Here is an 18,882-nt window from a genome sequence, read left to right as displayed (position 1 = left end):
CGGGAAACAGCATCATGCTTGAATTGGGTAACTTTAAGGGAGTACAGGAGAGCAATAAGGAATCACACAGAATCCCAGAAGTGGGGACTCATGGTCTAAGTGTAAATGGGCAAGGGATGGACAAAGAGCTGTGTAGACAGCTGCCTGACAGTAGCTCTTACCTGCAGGCAAAGATTCAGCCAACACTCCAACTGCCTATCGCGTCCTCTGCCTTCCCTGCTGGCAGGTCAGCCTCTGAACCAAAAGCAAAACATTTACACTTTTTGAAGGCTTTCAGTGCTTTGAAGTCCTCATGGGTCTAATATTCTTTAATCAGTATAAGGACTGTCTTAAATCATATCAGTGATACTACAACATAAATTAAGGATGATATTCACTGAATATTTATATGTCGGTTTTGTATACACATTTATGCTATGTCGACTCATCTGGTTTTGTTTAATCCTCAAAGGTTTTGCCAAGGAAACTACCATTATTAGCCACATTGACAAAAAGACTTTGTTTATTTGAAAGACAAAATTACACCCACAAAGAGAGAGAGAGAGAGAAAGAGAGAGAGAGCTTCCATCCTCTGGCTTACTCTTCACAGGCTAGTCTCCCTGTGGGTGGCAGGGGCCCAAGTACTTAGGAAATCTTCTACTCCTTCCCCAGGAGTGTTATCAAGGTGCTGTATGGGAAGCTGAGTAGCTGGCACACTGATGCTTGTGTGAGAGCCAGTATTCTAGATTCTGGTTTAACCCTTTGTGCTCCAATACCAGCCCATATTTTACAGAAGAAACTGAGAATAATAACTGATTCAAGGTGATCATTGGAGCTGGATTTTAACTGTGACATAGCCAGTCACGTGCTTCCCACCTCAACCTTTAGACTACACATCACCTGTAACCTTCCAGCTGAGCTCAGTAAGACTTGTCAGTCAAGTAATGGACATTATGTTTGTCAAAGAGCTGTTGCCACCTGGAGGAATCCTGCAAACCCCAGGTTAGCAGCCTAAAGCATCAGTCAACCTCCCAGAGACACCTGCACATTCTTAGGCTATGTAATCACTCAAAGAACTTCTCCCACCTTGATTCCTGTGCCCCAGAACTTAAAATCTGTGTCCTCAGAAGTGAAATTCAAGACTTATTTCCCCTTTTATGAAAGCATTGCTGAGATAGAGACAAATTTTAGAAAGTATATTATTATACGGGTACAAAATATTTGTATTTCCATGCCAGAAGTACTTGTATTTCTGTGGCAGAAGGGGAAATGGGGCTGTTTCAGACCATGCACATCACGGCAGCTTACTCAAAGACTCCCTATTAAGCATTCTTATTTTCTGATGTTTCTTGTTCGGCACAATCTTAGGCATCTGTGCCAGAAAAACACAGGGTAAAAACTACATAAATTAAAGGGCATGTGGCAACTGGTGTTTAGTTAGCTGGCATATTCCTGCTGTCTGTGGGCTGGGGCTGTACACAGGGCTTGGCTGGGTGGCTCTGCTAATCTTGGCTGGGCTTGCTCATGCATCCACGGGTTGGCTGGAATCAGCTGATCTGGCTTGGGTGGTGTCCTCCACCTGCTGCTTCTTTCCCCAGAGCAGGAGGGCTGAGCCCCTGGTTCTTCATATGGTGATGGCAGAAGCTCATGAAGACAAGTCCTGGATCACAAGTGCTGCTTCAAGGTGGCTTACATCTTATTGCCTTGCATTTCTCTGAGTGCTAGCATTTGGGTATAGTTTTAATGATTGATCTATTTTCAACAACTTTCCTGGGAAATGACTGACATATAAAAATGTTCTGCATAATTAATAGATGCAATTGGATAAGTTTGAGGATAACTATGCCCTGTGAAACCATCACCACCATTAACACATAAGCACATCCACCACCTCTTGACCTCTCTTCCTGCTTTTAAAAATTACACACACACACACACACACACACACACACACACACACACACACATTTGGTGGTAAGAACACTTCAGGTCTACCCTCTTAGCAAAGTTCAAGTACACAATGTATTAGTTAACTATAATCACTGTGTTGAATTAGGATTATCAGAACGTGTTTATATATACCTTGAATAGCTGAAGCGTCATGCTTTTTTGACCAGTACTTTCTAATTTTCCCACTGTCCAGAGACCAGCATTCTTTTTCCCACCTCTATGAGTTTGGCTATTTGGGTTGTTAAATAAAAGCAAAATCATGCAGTATTTGTATTTCTGTGTCAGATTTATTTTTCTAAGCACAATGTTTCTCAGATTTATTCATGTTGCAGTGGTGATAATCTTTTATTATTTTTTGATAATCTTTTATTTTTAAGGTTAAATAATATTCCATTGTGCATATCCATGTCCCTGCATTTTTCTCATATTTTTTGCTTATCCATGCTTTCACTGTTGGATATTAGGATTGTTTCATTTCTTAGGCATTGTAAATAATGCCTAAGACACTTGTTTTATGTGTTGATTTCACTTCCTTTGAGTATATTCCCAAGAGAAGGAGTACTTGGCCATGTGGTGATCCTATTTTAGTTCCTTAAGAACCTCCATGCTGTTTTCCATACAGGCTCCACTAATCTCCCAGCTCAGAGCCCCCCATCAGCTGGGTGAGCCCCATGCTCTGACTGCAGCTGCATTGCAGCTGCATTAGCTGGGGTTTGTTGTTCCTCAAACTACTGCCTGTATCCACACTTGGGAGGCCGTTGGGTTTTCCAACCGCAGCCTCTAGGATGATGCAAGAAACAAGGTGGTGGGAAAAGTGATTCACACACACCCTGGGCCACTGACGAAGCAGGCTGGACACCGAGCGAGGATTTAGAGCAAAATGGACCTGGTGTCTTCCTCCAAGTAAATACTGCACATTCATCTACCACCTGAAACCACCACACAACTCCCAAACACTGGCAGGCACTACTGAGAGGGGACCTCAAGCCAGGAACAGGGTAGTGTCAACTCCCTTCTCCCACACGGTGCCTGGCACACACCGGCACGCCTTGTCTGGTTTGCACGAGCACCGTGTTTGCAAAAACAAAGCTGAATCAGAGGCCACACTGTATCTCATCTGGCTTGCTCAGATGGTCTCGTTAATCACTCACTAGCTTCATGACTTGGTTAACCTGTTGGGACCAGCCCCGCACTACCTGGCATCCTTCCTTGTCTTTAAAACACACTGCCTTTTATTTCTCACTCTGTGTTTTACAACTCATTGATGATTCACTAGTCTAGCAGGTAGATATAAGTCCTTAGAAAGTGGTTCAGTTAGAAAACTCTTAGAAATTTATAAAAATCTTAACTTGGGCAAACATCTTCACTAAGGAAAATTAATGTTCTCTCACCTCAGTTAAGCAAGTTGGGAAATTCAGTGTCTTTTTGTTTGATTGTTTTTTAAAGCACATGCTACCGTTTTTATAAATGTAATCAGAAAACGCCATCTTTCGCCTCCAGCCAACCTCTTCAGCTTGATATAAATGACAAGAATATCTTAGGATTTTGCTTTGTTGTCATCTGAAGTTAGCACTCTACCTGGGAGAGGGCTACACATTTACATGTTGGTGAGAATTTGTCTGTATCTCTTTAAATATATTTACATAGATGAATAGTTATTATGGATTTACCTTGAGTTAGACAAAAGGATGGGTAAGTCAAAACTGTATTCTAACTGCAAACAACTGAGGAGGAGGAGACAGATATTAACAGGTGTAAGAGGGGCATAGCACCCAGGTTCTCTCAAGTCAAAAGGAAGAAGTATATAACAGGGAGGTTTGAATAAGAAATGGTGGTTAGAGTGGGTTTCTCTGTTTATTTGTTTAAAAGGTAGAGTTGCAGAGAGAGAGAGAGAAGGAGAGATCTTCATTTGCACATTCACTCCCCAAATGGCTGCAATGGCAAAGGTGAGGCCAGGCCCAAAGAAGGAGCCAGGGGCTTGTTTCGGGCCTCTTACATGGGTTCACTTGGGCCATCTTTCACCTCTTTCCCAGGCACATCAATAGAGAGCTGGATTGGAAGTGGGGCAGCAGCTGGGACAGGAATCTGTTACCTTATGGGGTGCCAGTATCATAGGCAGCAGCTCAACCCACTATGCCACTATGTTGCCCTCTGCAAAGAAGGTTTTTGACAGGTATGCAACAGAATTGAAAATTTTCTGCTAAAGAACCACTCACACAAGTTTAAGGGGAAAGGTGGGTGACCCCAAGATGGGTGGTGAGAAGGATAGCTGAAATTCTGTAGAAATTTGGGCCAGTTCAAGGACACCTCAAATGCCATGACTGGATGCAGGCTGCAGTGAGGGAGGGGGCATAAGGGCCTCCACTGCAGATGCGGGGTCTTAGATAGAAATGAAACCAGCTGAGCCTTGCTGACAGATGAGCTACTCAGAGACAGAGTTCCTGCTGATTTCAGCAGTTGGCATGTAAACAAGGGCACAGAAAAGCAGATTAACATAAGATGTGACAAAGGAGATACATTTTGACACTTTGCACTTAGGCTCAACTTGAATGTGGGCAATAGTGGGTGCTGAAGGTGGAGGTTGGGATTGTTGCATCCCACATCAGAGTGCCAGGGTTCCAGTGCTGGTCTTCAACTTCTGACTTCAGTTTGCTACTAATGGAAATCCTGGGAAACAGTGGTGATGGCTCAAGTGAATGGACTCCTGACACCCAGGTGGGAGACATGGGTTGAATTCTCAGCTCTGGGTTTTAACCTACTGGCTACTGAGGGCTTGGGATAGAGTGAACCAGGATATGCAGGTTCTCCTTCTCTCTGTCTCTCTACTCTTCAAATAATTAATAATAATAGAAGTAAATGAACAGAGTGGAAGAGCAGAAGGTAGGCAAAGAGTGGAAGACAACTTTAATGTAACTCTGGTCTGATGATTTCTTGTCTGAGATTATAGGAGTAAATAAATTCTAAACATTCTATGTGAAGTGAAAAAATTGAATATTTCACAAATGGGTTCTTCTTTTTCTTGATATTCTTAATTCTTAACTGCTCTGTGCTTAACCCATTTCCCATTGGCTACTAGTTCCTGATTGTCCCCAGCTAATGTAAACTCATGTAGCGGAACAATTTCATTATGCCCAGGAATATGTCCCTACATACTGAAAGAAGTAGGTTACCAGACTCAAGGCAAGCCTAGCATGCAATTTCTGCCTGAAGAAGTTTCTGAAGTTTTCCTAAAGGGGAAAACAGAGAAGAGCTGGTGGCCAGCTGCGTGTGAGCACTGCTGTGTTGACTCTGGAAGCCTGGATGCCGGTGGTTGGCAGCTGGCCTTCCACACCAGGTTGCCAGGAAAGGGAGCGGAATGGGCACTGGCAGCCAAGGCCAGGAACAAGCAACAACTCAACCTAATTTTTCAAAGTCTCTGGGACATTAAAAAAAACAAGTCAAGAGGTTTTCACGATGAGAGGAAATTGGAACTGGGTTCCTCTTTACTGTAAAACAACCAAACAAAAGCAGTCATTGAGCAATGAAGTCGTTGACTCGTTTCACTGGAGCGCTAGAACCCAACCATGGCAGGAGCCTAAGGCACATGGACATTGGAGCTGGGTGGCCTGTGTGTGAATTTGAGTGCCACCACTTGTGGCAAGCGAGATATTGCATAGAATTATTCTCTCTGAACTGAGCTCTCTGCTTCAGTAAGCTCTGGTTGACAGGGCTCAGCCTCAGGGCTTGTTGTGTAGCGCAGTTGGGCTGCCACACATTGGGGTGGTGATTCACGGGACAGTCAACCATATATCAGTCATTTAAGATGAACTGGGTATAAGAAAGCTGCATGCCCACCAACTGACAACTGGATAAAGAAAATGTGGTATGCATACACAATGGATGATTATTCAGGCACAAGAAATGATATCCTGACATTTTCAACAAAATGGATGCAATTGGAAATCATTACGTGCTAAGTGAAATAAGCCAGACCCTAAAAGAAAGATATCACATTTTCTCTTATTTGTAGTTACTAGAGATAGGGGATAAAAATTGTGTGGCTGTCAGATCATTTGGTATATAGTTACAAATATTGCTTCACTGAAACATGTCATGTGAGTGATATTTTGTTTCATGCTTAAAATGGAAATGATGGAGGGGAAGGACGAGAACATTGTATCCTTGCTATGCGTTATTTTAAATATGGATGTTGGTTAATGAGTGTGATCACATGACTAAAGAACCCATCAATATGTTGAAAAATACAAAAAATGAGTTGAATAACGCCTTGTTTTAGGGACTCAGAATGACAACTGTGAATAGTCTTGCTTGCATGATTTATTGTAAAGGAAAGACTGGTGCTATAAAGAGAAATCATCAATGCTTTTCTTTTTTTTTTTTTTTAATTATTTATTATTTAACTTCAGTAATTACATTGTATTATGTGACACAGTTACATAGATACTTGGGTTCTCCCCACCCCTCCCAAACCCTCTATAGCAAGGTAGCTAGTGTCCTTTGAGGAAGACAAAGGGGGCTCTGTACTCAAGAAACTCCCACCTGGGTTTTTCCAGGTGAGTCCCTTCTTAGGGTGAGGGGTCTCCAGGGAGAGGGCATAGCTTGTGACTGCTCCAAGTCCATGTCCAGTTGCAGGCTGGTGTATGGCACTTGGACCCTGGACTTTTTGACCACCAGCACCAACCTTGGTTCTAGGGTTCTCATGGATTTTTCCTTCTGAAGGTTGAACTGTGCTGCCAGGGTGGGTGCCGTGGACCTGGATGAGGTTGTTGCTAATGGGGGGCTATAGTATGTGGGGTTGGAACTTGTCAGGGGTAGCTGGGATTTCCAAAAGTACGAAATCCCTTGTGGTGAGGGATGAAAACAGGGGTGGAAAGGCAAGGGACGTGGTTGGGGCAGGACCTGTTGTTGCTTCTTACCTGGTAACAACTGCTCCAGAACTCACAGCTCCATGCTGGTTCTTCCAGAGCATTCCAAAGGGATCCAGGGTTGCTAGAGGTGGGAGGAGGATGTCGTTGACAGACAGCTTCTTCATTGGTTGCCAAGCTTTTTGGCATCCTTAGAGCGCTGGGAAGTGGTGCTCTAGTCCCCTCTTTTTCTAGTAACAACTCAGCATGCTTGACAAGGTCCTTTCTGTGTTTGTTGTCCTACTCAGAGTTTGGGGGGCTGAAGCTGATGGGCAGCTTTCATGCTGGCATACTCTCAAAACGGTGCAGAACATCCCAATGTGTGTGTGTGTGTGTGTGTGTGTGTGTGTGTGTGTGAGAGAGAGAGAGAGAGAGAGAGAGAGAGAGAGAGAGAGGAGAGAGGGAGAAGGGAATGGGGGTGGTGTGAGAAACCTAGAAATGCCTTCTATGCATACCTGCGCTTGAGATAACTCTATCCCTTGCATGTACTCATACCTTGATTACACAAAAGGATGAAGCCTTGGTGAAGGCGCAGTGCTAGCAGTCTCTTAAGCACCTCACTGGATCCTGCCTCTTAATTTCTCATTATCGGATATTAAAAACTCACATGAGCCTTGGGGGCACAATCACATTCAAGCACAGCAGCGAACCTTGTTGGTCCTGCTCGCCTTGGGCACAGCACATGTGTGCTTAGAGGAACGTTTTTCCAAAAAGCATCTTTTGCTTGGCTCTTTGCTTCCTAAACCAAACTGTTTTTTTTTTTTTAATCTGTCTGCCTCTTTGCACAGGGTTATCGCGTGCTTGCCAGGAAACAACTGCTCTCCTCTTCTTTCTTTTAGAAGTCATCAGTCAGGTGGCTTCTCTGAGCATCTCATCCCTGGGGTATGAGAACACCTGTCCTGTTAGGCTGTGGTTATCACCCCAGCGCAGCTCCAGGAATGGCAAAGGGACAACATCTCAGCCAGACACGCCACAGTTCAGTAGACTGTGGAAAGCCTCCAGCCTGGGGTGATCTCTGAATCATGAGGTTTTCACCGGCAAGAAGCAGGGGCAAAGCACGGCCCCCCAGGGAGCTGTTGTACTCACCCTGAAACCTGCTACAGCAACTTCAGCTCATACCTTGCCTTCTGAAGCCCATATACCTACATCCAGCTGCCACTGAACTTCCCTGCAATGTGTCCACGCATCCCTACTAAAGCCTTGCAGGTCTCACAGAGAAAGGAGATGATAAACTTAGTAAACGATGCAGACTCCCTAAGGGATTAAAGTGCCTTTTCTTTTTAAAGATTTATTTGTTTTTATTAAGAAGGCAAGTCACAATTGCAGAGAGAAAAGTCTTCCATCCACTACTTCATTCCCCAAGTGGTTACAATGGCTAAAGCTGAGCCAGTCTGAAGCCAGGAGCCAGGAACTTCTTCTGGGTCCCCTACACAGGTACAGAGTCTCAAGGTTTTGGGCCATCCTCCACTGCTTTCCCAGGTCATAAGCAGGGAACTGGATGGGACACAGAGCAGCTGGGACACAAACCGGCAGCCATATGAGATCCCAGCGTTTGCAAGATGAGGATTTAGCCATTGAGCCATTGTGCCAGATCAAGGTTAGAATTTCTTTTGTCAACTCATAACCTTATTTTCTTCTCTTTTTTTGTTTATTGACACATGGTAATGAAATAATTTATGAGGGCATGACAAGTTACATCTTGTGTAGAATCAAATCAGGGTAATTGGTGATCTATCAATTTATTTATTTATCATTTCTTAAAATAATTGAAAAAAAGACACCATTGCAGTATAGTGAATGATAAATAGAAAGATGTGAATTGTATGAGGACCTATGATTTTTAAACATTTTGAACCAAAATAAACTGATTATTGAAGTTTATTGTCCCATGAACTTTTTGAAGTACTCTTGCATATTGGAAGGAGTAGATGATTTTTAGGATTCGGACAGCAGTGATGGTTTATGGCGACAAACGTCACTCATTCATGGTTAGTTTCTTAAGCTGGTACCAGTTGTGTTTTCCTAAGACTGCCCTTCACTTTCAGGTGCCCGCACCCTTGCTCACATTCACCACTGCCTGGAATGCCCTGGGCCACTTTCTCATGTGATGAAATCCTGCTTGACACAGCTCATAAATATCCATAAACACCCGCCCACATAGGAAGTCCTAAGCTCACTCTCCCTCTCTCACTTCAAAATCAGGTATTCATTCCCATCATAGAGATTTCCACTGGTACCTGTGCCACCATAGTTTATGGTCCCATCTGTTTTATCACCAGTTGGTAATACATACAGAAGCAGGCCTGGTGAGTCATGCCTATCCTGAACCACTTGACTGGCCTAGTGGTTCTAAGCTGGAGGACCAGTATGTCCTGGGCCCAGAGGGCAAGCCAGTAACTGAAACTCTCAGGCCTAATACTTCCAAACCAATATTTGGGTAGTCAGATACCTTTAGGCTCAGGGACAGATTCCCTTCTCCAATGAGCTGCTTTGTTTTGTTGGAAGCCTAGTATGATTGGTCCTCCATGAGTATCTGACCAGGGTATCCTGGGTTTTTCCAAGTATGGTCATGTGTGTGTCTCATTTCACTGTCCATTCAATGGTAGTGATGTGTGGGCAGCTGAGATTTCACACACGTCCTCCAGACAGAAACAAGGTTGCTTGGGCTCTCGTGGTGACTCCCTTTATAGGATCATAGCCTGGGGGTCCCTGGTCTCCTAAAATTCAAAGTTCTTCCTTGGAAATTCTCCTGCTTTTGTGTTCTCTTCCTTTACTGCTGTGTGCAGCTGACTCCGAGGTTTACTCTGGGCTGGGTTGGATGAGACTCTACGTGTTGTGGTTTGAACACGATTTAATTTCCAGCTCATACAGATGGTTAAAACACAAAGTCTTAACATAGAAACTTAATTCACTTACAGTGTCTAGAAGAAGGGTCCACTGGGGGGGGAGCACTTAGGTCACCAGCACATGACCTTGCCATGGAGGGGTGGTTATAAAAGCCAAGTGGGCCCCAGTAGCCCTCTCTGTGTCCTGTCTGGCCTCTACATGTATTTTGCCATCCCAACCCTCACTGGGGCATGATGCCTATTCGTGCCCTGTGTGAGCCAAGACGAGCCTCCACCCTCCGTAAGTAGCCATGTCATGCATGGAACATGGTTCTAGAAGGCCTGGAATAGAAGGAGGAATGACTAGGTCATGGTTGGATTGGGCTTGTTTCTCCCAGGAGGGAGCTGACATCTGTGATCACTATGGTGTACGATAGATACAAATGAAAAGAAGGAAGACCAGGTAGACACTGAAATAGAAAAGGATCAAAGTGCAAGATGTCAACATAAACACCTATTTTTTTTCCTTCAAAGTCACCTGCCTTCAGGTACTCTGCTCATAATCTACCCCCTTGGCATCTACGGAATTGATTCCCTTGGGGGCTCTTACCAGGGCATTCTTATCCCCCAAATTGGTCAGGTCTGAGTGCATCGGGAGCACCCACCCCTCAGCTGGTGGGCATGGACACTTGCCTCCTTCCCCACTAGAGTGGCAGAGAGACTAAGCTGCAGGTGGCCATCATGGCACCATGCTTGCTGCTGCCCCCTACTGCTTTCTTGGTCTTCCTGTCTGTGCTCACTCTTGTGCCCCACTCCCTGGTGCCACATCATAAATTCTCTCTCCCTGTCAAGGACCTTGTCCCCAACCCTGCTTTAGGGATCAATTCAAACACACAGAACTTACTATCTAAAGGCACAGAGTTTATGGGGCATGGAATTAAAGTGTGAGTTTGTTTTCATGCAAAAAAGAAGTTTGAAATCCATGGCTATGAGAGATCTTGGAAAATGCCTCTCTCTCTCTCTCTTTCTCTTTCTTTCTCACACATACATTTCACAGTGTTTCATGCTCAAATACTTACCTGTTAAGTCCATTGTTTGGTGGACATTTTGAAATCCTGTGTCCTTAGGAAGGTGATAAGAACACAAACTTCTGACTTTAAAATAATATAAACAGAAGCAGTACAGTGTAAATAAACTAACAGTCATATGTCCTGCCTACCCAACCTAGCCTCTTTCACACTAATGGGTTGTGGATTAGTTTCCTCTGATGTGCTTATTAAGCTCTTTAAATTCTTGGGTTTTCGGATGTTGAATATTAACACTCCTCTAATAAGTTGGACTACTTTATTTATTAGAAAACTGGAGAGTTAGACCCATATGTTTGATGGCAAGTTGACAGAGCTTGGCTAAGAACTGGCATCTGTGAAGCCAGTATGGTTTGCCAGAAAGCAGGTATTCACGTCTGTAGCCAAACACAGTATACTGAAGCTCTGAGATGTATGAACTGCATGCTGACCTGCTGGCATGCAAACTGCTCCAAGCGCCCAAATTTGAGGACAGGTTGGACATTTTTCTCACCAAGTTCCTGGACCCAAAGTTATTTTTCATGAAGCAGGTCTATAAAATTTATGTAACAAGGATACAATATGGCTTTTGCCTGAGGTTTGTGGGGCTCACAAGCGTCTCTGTAGTGAGTTGGCAGAGGGGCAGAAGAAGGAGTTCCTGGGGGGCACTCCTGTCCTTGGCTGAGGGCGTTTTGTGAGTCACACAAAGAACACCTACCCTCCTTCCCCTGCCTTAGTTGTGGAACTGGAGAGAACCTTTCCATAGATAAGTTTTTCCTGCATACAAAAGAATTAAAACAGTTCTTCTAATAAAGGAATCATTTGAAGTTTATTCATGGAAATGACCTCACCTTTGATTCATTTTCCAATTGCAGATTGGATTCTCAAGTTCCTTACTTCGTGGATGGAGAAGTAAAATATTCCAAACAATTCTACCATTTCACAGCCTCTGCTCTGCTGGGCATGTGCCTCCTGGGGGACTTCACTAACCTTTGATTTTTTTTTTAATGTGAACAACGGCAGTGAGTTTCTGCGCATTCTTATTGCTAAGTAAACCTATGCTAGCAAAATAAATGCCTTATTTATTCAAAGTGCACAAGTTGCCAGCCACAAAACTGTGATCTCATTGAAGTAATGCATCCACCGCCCCCACAAGGCTCCTTGTGGCCCTTGATAGTCACTGACCTGCTAAGGGTGCATTTTTCAGAATTTTACATAATGGATAATGAAGTCCTACAGATGGTATTCTTTCTTATATGGTTTCTTTCACATAGCAACACTATTTGGGGTTTCATCATTAAAACTGAGCGTATCAGTATCCACCCCCCCTATGCTTCTTTGCTCTTGAATGGGATTTCAAGATATAGCAATACCACAACATGCTCATGCATTCGTCTGTCAGCGAACATTTGGAATGCATAAGTTTTGGGGTATTAGTAAATAGAGCTGTCATAAGCATTTAAGGATATGATTCTGTTTGGATCTACCCTTTAATATCCCTTTACTGAAAAGAAATGAACATAGATTACAATAGGCATTTTTATTCCCAAATAAAAGATGGACTACCAATGAAACTGGTAAATGTAGCTTGACTATAGGATGCTGGCTTTCTACTATTGTCTATACCTACAATGCCATGATACACTTAAACAGCAGAATGATGGACTTGTGAAAAAAAGATTTATTTATTTTTATTTGAAACACAGAATTACAAAGAAAAAGAGAGACAGAGGAGCGATCTTCCATCCACTGGTTCGGTCCCCAAGTGGGGGCAAGGCACTTTGCAGATGAGCAAGGCTTATAGTTACTGCCTCCACGTGTTCTGGGGCTCGTCACTTGGGTTGCTAATTTTACCTTTCGTCAGGAGGCATTCCTTTCTTTGCCTTCATTATCAACTTTGACCCATGGATGCTTCTCAAGAAGCCATCTAGTCATCTCTCAGGAGTACCTGTACTGAAAAAAAATCAGTTATTATGATCCATGAAGCCACTGAATTGGGTGCAGATGAAATGCAATAGGTCCCCAATTTGTAAATGGCTGCATCATACAGGAGCTAAACAGTTTTTATTTTTATTAAAGAAAACATACTCTCTTACCCATAGAGAATGTCAATATATTTCTGGCAGATATGTGCTTTTCATCATCATTTGAACGATATGAAGAAAATGCATGTTTTTTCTTTTTTTTTTTTATTAATATTTAGCATTATGTGACAGTTTCATAGGCTTTGGGAATCCCCCTCCCTCTCCCCTCCTCCCTGGTGGATTCCTCCACCTTGATGCAGCATTACAGTTCAAATTCAATCAAGATTCTTTCCTTGCAAACATATATTAAGCATGGAGTCCAGCTACTTATTGTCCAGATGGGTTGAACAGTTTCTTGGGGAGACCATTTCTGGTCCGAAGTCAGAGCTGGTATAATATCATCACAGTCAATTAAGAGTCCCAATATAACATCAACAGCAATTTGCAATATTATGGAATTGACATGGTTTTGAGTAACCAGTATGTTAAAAAACAACAACAACAACAACAAAAAAAAAACCAAAAAACAAAGAACAAAATAACAAAAAACAAGTCCTAACCACAACCTATGATTAGCTCATTGACATCTCAATTTTAGTTTATATACAGGACTGGACTGGCTGCTATATACCTTGAAAAGGCTATAGGGTACCATTCAGCTGTCTCATGTCTATTTCATTTTAGTATTTAGCCATTTGTTGTGTTGAAGTATAATTTTGTTGATCTTGGCAGATTTTTGGGATAATCTAGACTGGCTTGTAACTCTAACAAGATATTTGTCGACATTTAATGTGCAGAACATTTTTTTTGGGGGGGGGTGTGCGGGAAAATCCTCAACACCATGGTGAGGAGTGACTAATCTTTGTGTCCCACCCAGCAAGGCATGAGCCAATCCAATGCATGTTTTTTCTAAAATGTCTGACAAGAAGGGAAATTATTTTGTATTTCATGTCAAAGATTTACCAACAAATGTAAGCATTACACTTTTCTTTATAGCTAAATTTTATTAAGAATAACAGTTCTATTCTAACACAAATTTCATTATAATGCAAATGACTTACTTTCTTTCCAGGAATCTCTGGAAACATTCCTTCATTTTCGCAGGGCACAGTAGGACCTATGGGTCCAGCTGGGCATAGCAGCATGGCAGCAGTGCCAGGATCCAGACCCACACAACTCTGCACTGTGGTATACAGCATTGGCAGGGCGGTTCAGGTGGACTCCACTGTTGTATAAATAGGAGGCATACACTAGGTCTGCTACAACCCTTGAGCGAGACTTGCATGATGTTTCTGGCTCCTGGTTTTGACCGGGTCCATACCTGGCTGTTGAAGTCATGTGGGGAGTGACACAACAGACAGGTCTCCCTCGTTCTATGTCTCCCTGTCTCAGCAGTATCTCAAATAAATAAATAAATGAAAAAAAAAAAAAAGAAATGTAATAGGTCCCAAGGCAGGAAACCAAACCAAGGGAGGCACTGCCTTCTATGCCCGGCAGGTGACGCATGGTCCCAGCCCTGCAGGTGACATGTGACCAACAGGCGTGTGGTGTCCACCTGTGTTCCCTAGGACAGGAGCTTTTGTTTCTTTTCTCAGTTACATGTCTGCACATGTCCTCTGATTCCAGGCTGATCGCTTCCTGCTGCCTCTACTTCTCCCTCCCAGGGTTGTGCTGCCTCTGGGGAAGGAGGTAGGGATAAAGGGGGAAAGTCTGAGAGAAGCTTGGGAGAGGCTGTAAATGGATGAGGCAGAGGGCACTTGTGAGGAGTTTCAGATGTCATGTCCATGATTCCAGTGGAGTCCGTGGTTCCTCTGTCAAGCTAATGCACCATCTCTTATCACGGCTGACATGGATTTTTATATCATTTAATTTTTCCGAAAATTTCTTCTGTTAGCTTTGTAAAGAATTACACTTAAAAAAGTTATTTGAAAGACAGTTATCGAGAAACAGAAAAAGAGGGAGAGAGGTAGAGACAGGAAGATCTTCCATGCACTGGTTTGTTCCTTAGTGATGGGAAAGGCCAAATCCAGGAGTTTCATCAGGGACTCACATGGGTAGCAGGGGTCCAATTAATTGGGCCATTTTTTACTGCTTTTGCAGGCACATTAGCAGGAAGCTGGACCAGCTGGGATTTGAACCTGTTGGTGTCCATATGGGATACTGATATTGCAGGTGGTGACATCACACCGAGCTACAATTCTGGCACCTATTCTGCCAAATTTTGTCGTTTCTTGGTACTAAAGTAAGGATGTATAGAATTTAGGGCTAGAGAACCAGGCAGTTGTCAATCCTTAATATGATTCTATTTATTCCAAAATGGATTCCACCATGAAATGCCACAGCATGCTGCAATTCTTACCTTAATCTTAGGAAAGTTCAGATGCTTAGTAAGCTATTCATAGTAAGCTAGTCACCTCAGGGGTGACTTCCTCCAAGAATGGACGCATGAGCATTGAGCATTTCCTCATGAACAGTTGCAGAAATAGCACAAACATGATTTTTATTAAACTTTAGATGAAAAAAAATAAGCATTTCTTTTACAGTTTCAGTTCAGTAGAGGTCAAACTCACCATCTGAAGTTAGTTTGTGTGTTTTCTCCTTCCCTTTTCATTTCTTTCTTTTTAAAAAAAGATTTACTCACTTAAAAAAATGTACAGGTCATGAGACCCCACTCAATAAAATTTGCTTCATTGACTCAGAAATGACATATTAAGAACCAGGAGCTGAATGACGTTATCCGTCCCTCCCGCCTTTCCATGGGTTGTTGCTGCAAAATAAAAGCTTCATGGAGCAACCGGAGAATCCTGAGACGACCGTGGCTCTGAAGTGGTTGGGCTCGCTGGCGTACCAAGACTACTTTATGAAGTTGTCAACTGGGAGACCTTGTTAAAGCCGAGACCAAATGATGGAGGCTGGGATCCTTTGCCCTGTAAATCATACTTTGCCAAGGATATTTCTGCCTTCATTAGGAGAGCAGGAGGCAGCAGTGTAAGTGTGTTCAAGGTGGTTTTTTTTTTTTTTTTAAATGGGTTTCCTGATGAACTGAGGCTGGAGGGTTAATACACGAGCCAGCAAGCCAAGGCCTGGCTTCTGGGTTCCAGTGCAGCAACTCCACTTTGTCATCTGAGAAACGCATGGTCAAATCAAAGAGTCCACAGTAATTTACAGGCTTGGCCCTGCTTTCAGATGTCAGCCTAGTTAGCAACCCCAGGAAGGGCATGGGGGTGACGTACAATATTTCAAGCTGGCCTTTGCGGTTGGGGTCTAATTTACAAGCTGTTTAGAGGGGAATGCAGTGTTGCATATTCCTTTTGTGCATATATTCAAAGACTCTGGAGCCTCCTCAGTTAGAAGGGAGACTTGCAGACACACAATCACATCCAGAGAGAAGACAGCTACCATCTCAGTAGAGAAGCCATAATCCACACCTACGGATGATAAGCAGCAGCTCAAGAATAAACTCATTGTTATACCAAACAGTGCTAAATGGATGCACAGCCAAGAAAAGGAGATGCCTGAAAGATTGCACGGATGAAGGTGCTGGTCTGGAGGTGGCACCCATATGAATGAGATTTTTATTCTTTGCAAGGCCAGACAGACCCTGGTATTGTTGGGCATCCCTTGGCCTTGCAGCTGAGGCCACCCATCCTGCAACCACACTCTGTTGTGCTCTTGGCCCGTTGCCCCTCGCCTCTCTCTGGCACCGTCAGGTTTTCTAAACTTGGAGGTGAGAGATGAATGACATCAAGGCCTCAGTCTTTTGAATGCAGACCTAAAAGCCAGACCAAAATGTGACACCCAGGCTTCAAAAATCCTCACCTGGAGCACAGGCAGTTTGTGGCTCTCTGTGCATTGTGGCTGCTCTGGGACTCATCAGAGAAGCAGGCAAAGTCTGCCAATGAGTGTCTGCTGCTTGTTCTGCTCCCTTTACTCTGCCCCCAGAAAAGTCAAACTCTCAAGTCATGATAACCCAACAAGCACCTGCTCAAAGTCTGGCTGCTGAATAAAGGACAGTAACTACATTCTGGGGTGCTATTTGTCAGCCTTGGATGGCTTCCACAGTGGATGAAAGAGAGAGCCCATCTTATAGATGGGAAAGTGGAGGCCTGGAGGGATTGAGAGGCCCACTGGCCAACATCACACTGACCCCTTGGCTAGAACAGACAATGGGCTACAGGGTGAGGCCAGAGCGCCTCACTGCAGTGGGAAGCAACATTCAAGCACCCTAGAGAGTTCTCTCTCCTTCTGTTTCTGCAGTTCCCCTTTCTACGTACAGCTTGGGCCCTGGATGCAGATGATTTTCAAGAAGTTAGAGTTTCAGAGTGAGAGGGAAAGTGAGAGAGAGAGAGAAGAGATATCTTACATCTGCTAGTTCACTCCCCAAGTGGGTATGATGACTGAAACTGGGCTTGCACAAAGCCAGAAGCTTTTTGCAGGTTTCCCATGTGGCTACAGGGGTCCAAGCACTGGGTCATCCTGTGCTGCTTTCACAGGCCCTAAGCAAGGATCCGGATGGGAAGTGGAGCAGCTGGGACACAATCAGCACCCATGTGGGATGCCAACACTGCAGATGGAAGAGTAACTCAATACACCATAGTGCCAGGCCCCTGAAAACATGAGTTTTAAACTGCAAGTCTATTGTGTTTGGAGGAGCTCAGGCGTGATTCTTGTCCTCTGTGGTCCTCCATTACTTTGTATTTGACACTGTGGTAAGGATACTATCTGTTCATACAGTTGTTGGAAGACAATTATTGGAGGAGGCTTTGCGCAGTGGATGGGCACATTGTAAGAGCTGAACAAATGTGAACAGCAACTGCTTTACTGCGTTTTATACTCTTACGGTTGTCACTGACATGTCATACTTGGTACGGTAAATGACAGTAGCTACAGGTGACTTCTCTGGACTTGGATAAACTGTGCCAAACCAAATTACAGGCATGTTTCAAGCCTTGGCTTGCTTCGCTTCTGCTAGTATTCTATGGAACAATGGAATCATGTGGCCAATGGAGCCCCAGAGGGGAGAGGACACGTTCCAGCCACCAGTGACACAGCAGGGATTGCAGCACAACAGATTACTGTGAACAGTGAGGCAAGTAAAATCCTCACCATCCAGGATTGGAGGGATTTCCTCAATGGTAGACACGAGGTCCTGGGAAAAACCTTTAGTTCTAGTAAGTGCTGGGACCAACCATAGAATTCTTTTCACTTTACCCTAAGGGTATGGAGAAAGTGCCTGTAAGAGCTGTTGCATGACTATTTGCCTTAACAAGATCCACATTCACCATGCCCTGGCCCTCTATCAGCAGAGGAGAGAGCCCAGTTACTCCTCCAACAAGTGTTCACAGTCGGTCTTCTTACTGATGGGCGCATTTGACAGGTGTGTGTGTGTGTGCACCTGTGGTTTTCTGTTCCCAGGTTACCACCAGCCTGTGTGAAAGCCACACACTCTCGTGTTCTTGGGCTTTCCTAGGTATGACGTTAAGGAACATGCCTTTCTTTCTTTTCTTTCCTATCAGGACTTCTTTGTGTTCAGGAGTCTGTGATGATGGAGACCGTTTGTTTAGAAGAGGCTTGGCCTCCTTGGAAGATTTTTCTGCATAAATTTGGAATGTTATGGTGAGATGGTATCCTGGAGCGTATGTGTGAATAATAAAAATGTCAACACCTGCTGTAGAGAACTCCTGAATGAAAGGAAAGGAAAATAGCATACATCAAAGGCATTGGAGGGTTGTTTTTAGACTTGAGCCCCCCGGGGCTAGGACCACACCTAGCCCACTGTCACATCCAATAAATGTTGAGAAGCAACTGTCTAACACATGACACACACTTTTGCAGTGACATCCAGGTCAGCACTATCAGATAAGCAAAATATGGGCTCGGCAGTGGATATCTGCTCCTTGCTAAGGACTGATTTACCAGGATAAGGCATGGTTAATGAGCCAGGAACAGGGTGTTGGTCCTCACAGAAGGCAAAAGGGGGTATGAAGAGCAATCCAGGGGTGTGGTAAAGGGGTCCCAGTTGGTTGTGTTGAAAATGATCAACTTGAACAGTTTTTTTTTCAGATATAAATTAGTGCAGTTTCTCGGACCTAGTTCTTCAATGACTTTGGTCTTTGTGGTAGATCTTATTGATCCT

This window comes from Ochotona princeps, chromosome 22 (assembly GCF_030435755.1).
Source record: "Ochotona princeps isolate mOchPri1 chromosome 22, mOchPri1.hap1, whole genome shotgun sequence".
NCBI classification, from domain to species: Eukaryota; Metazoa; Chordata; class Mammalia; order Lagomorpha; family Ochotonidae; genus Ochotona; species Ochotona princeps.
Note: the sequence above shows the minus strand (reverse complement) of the source record.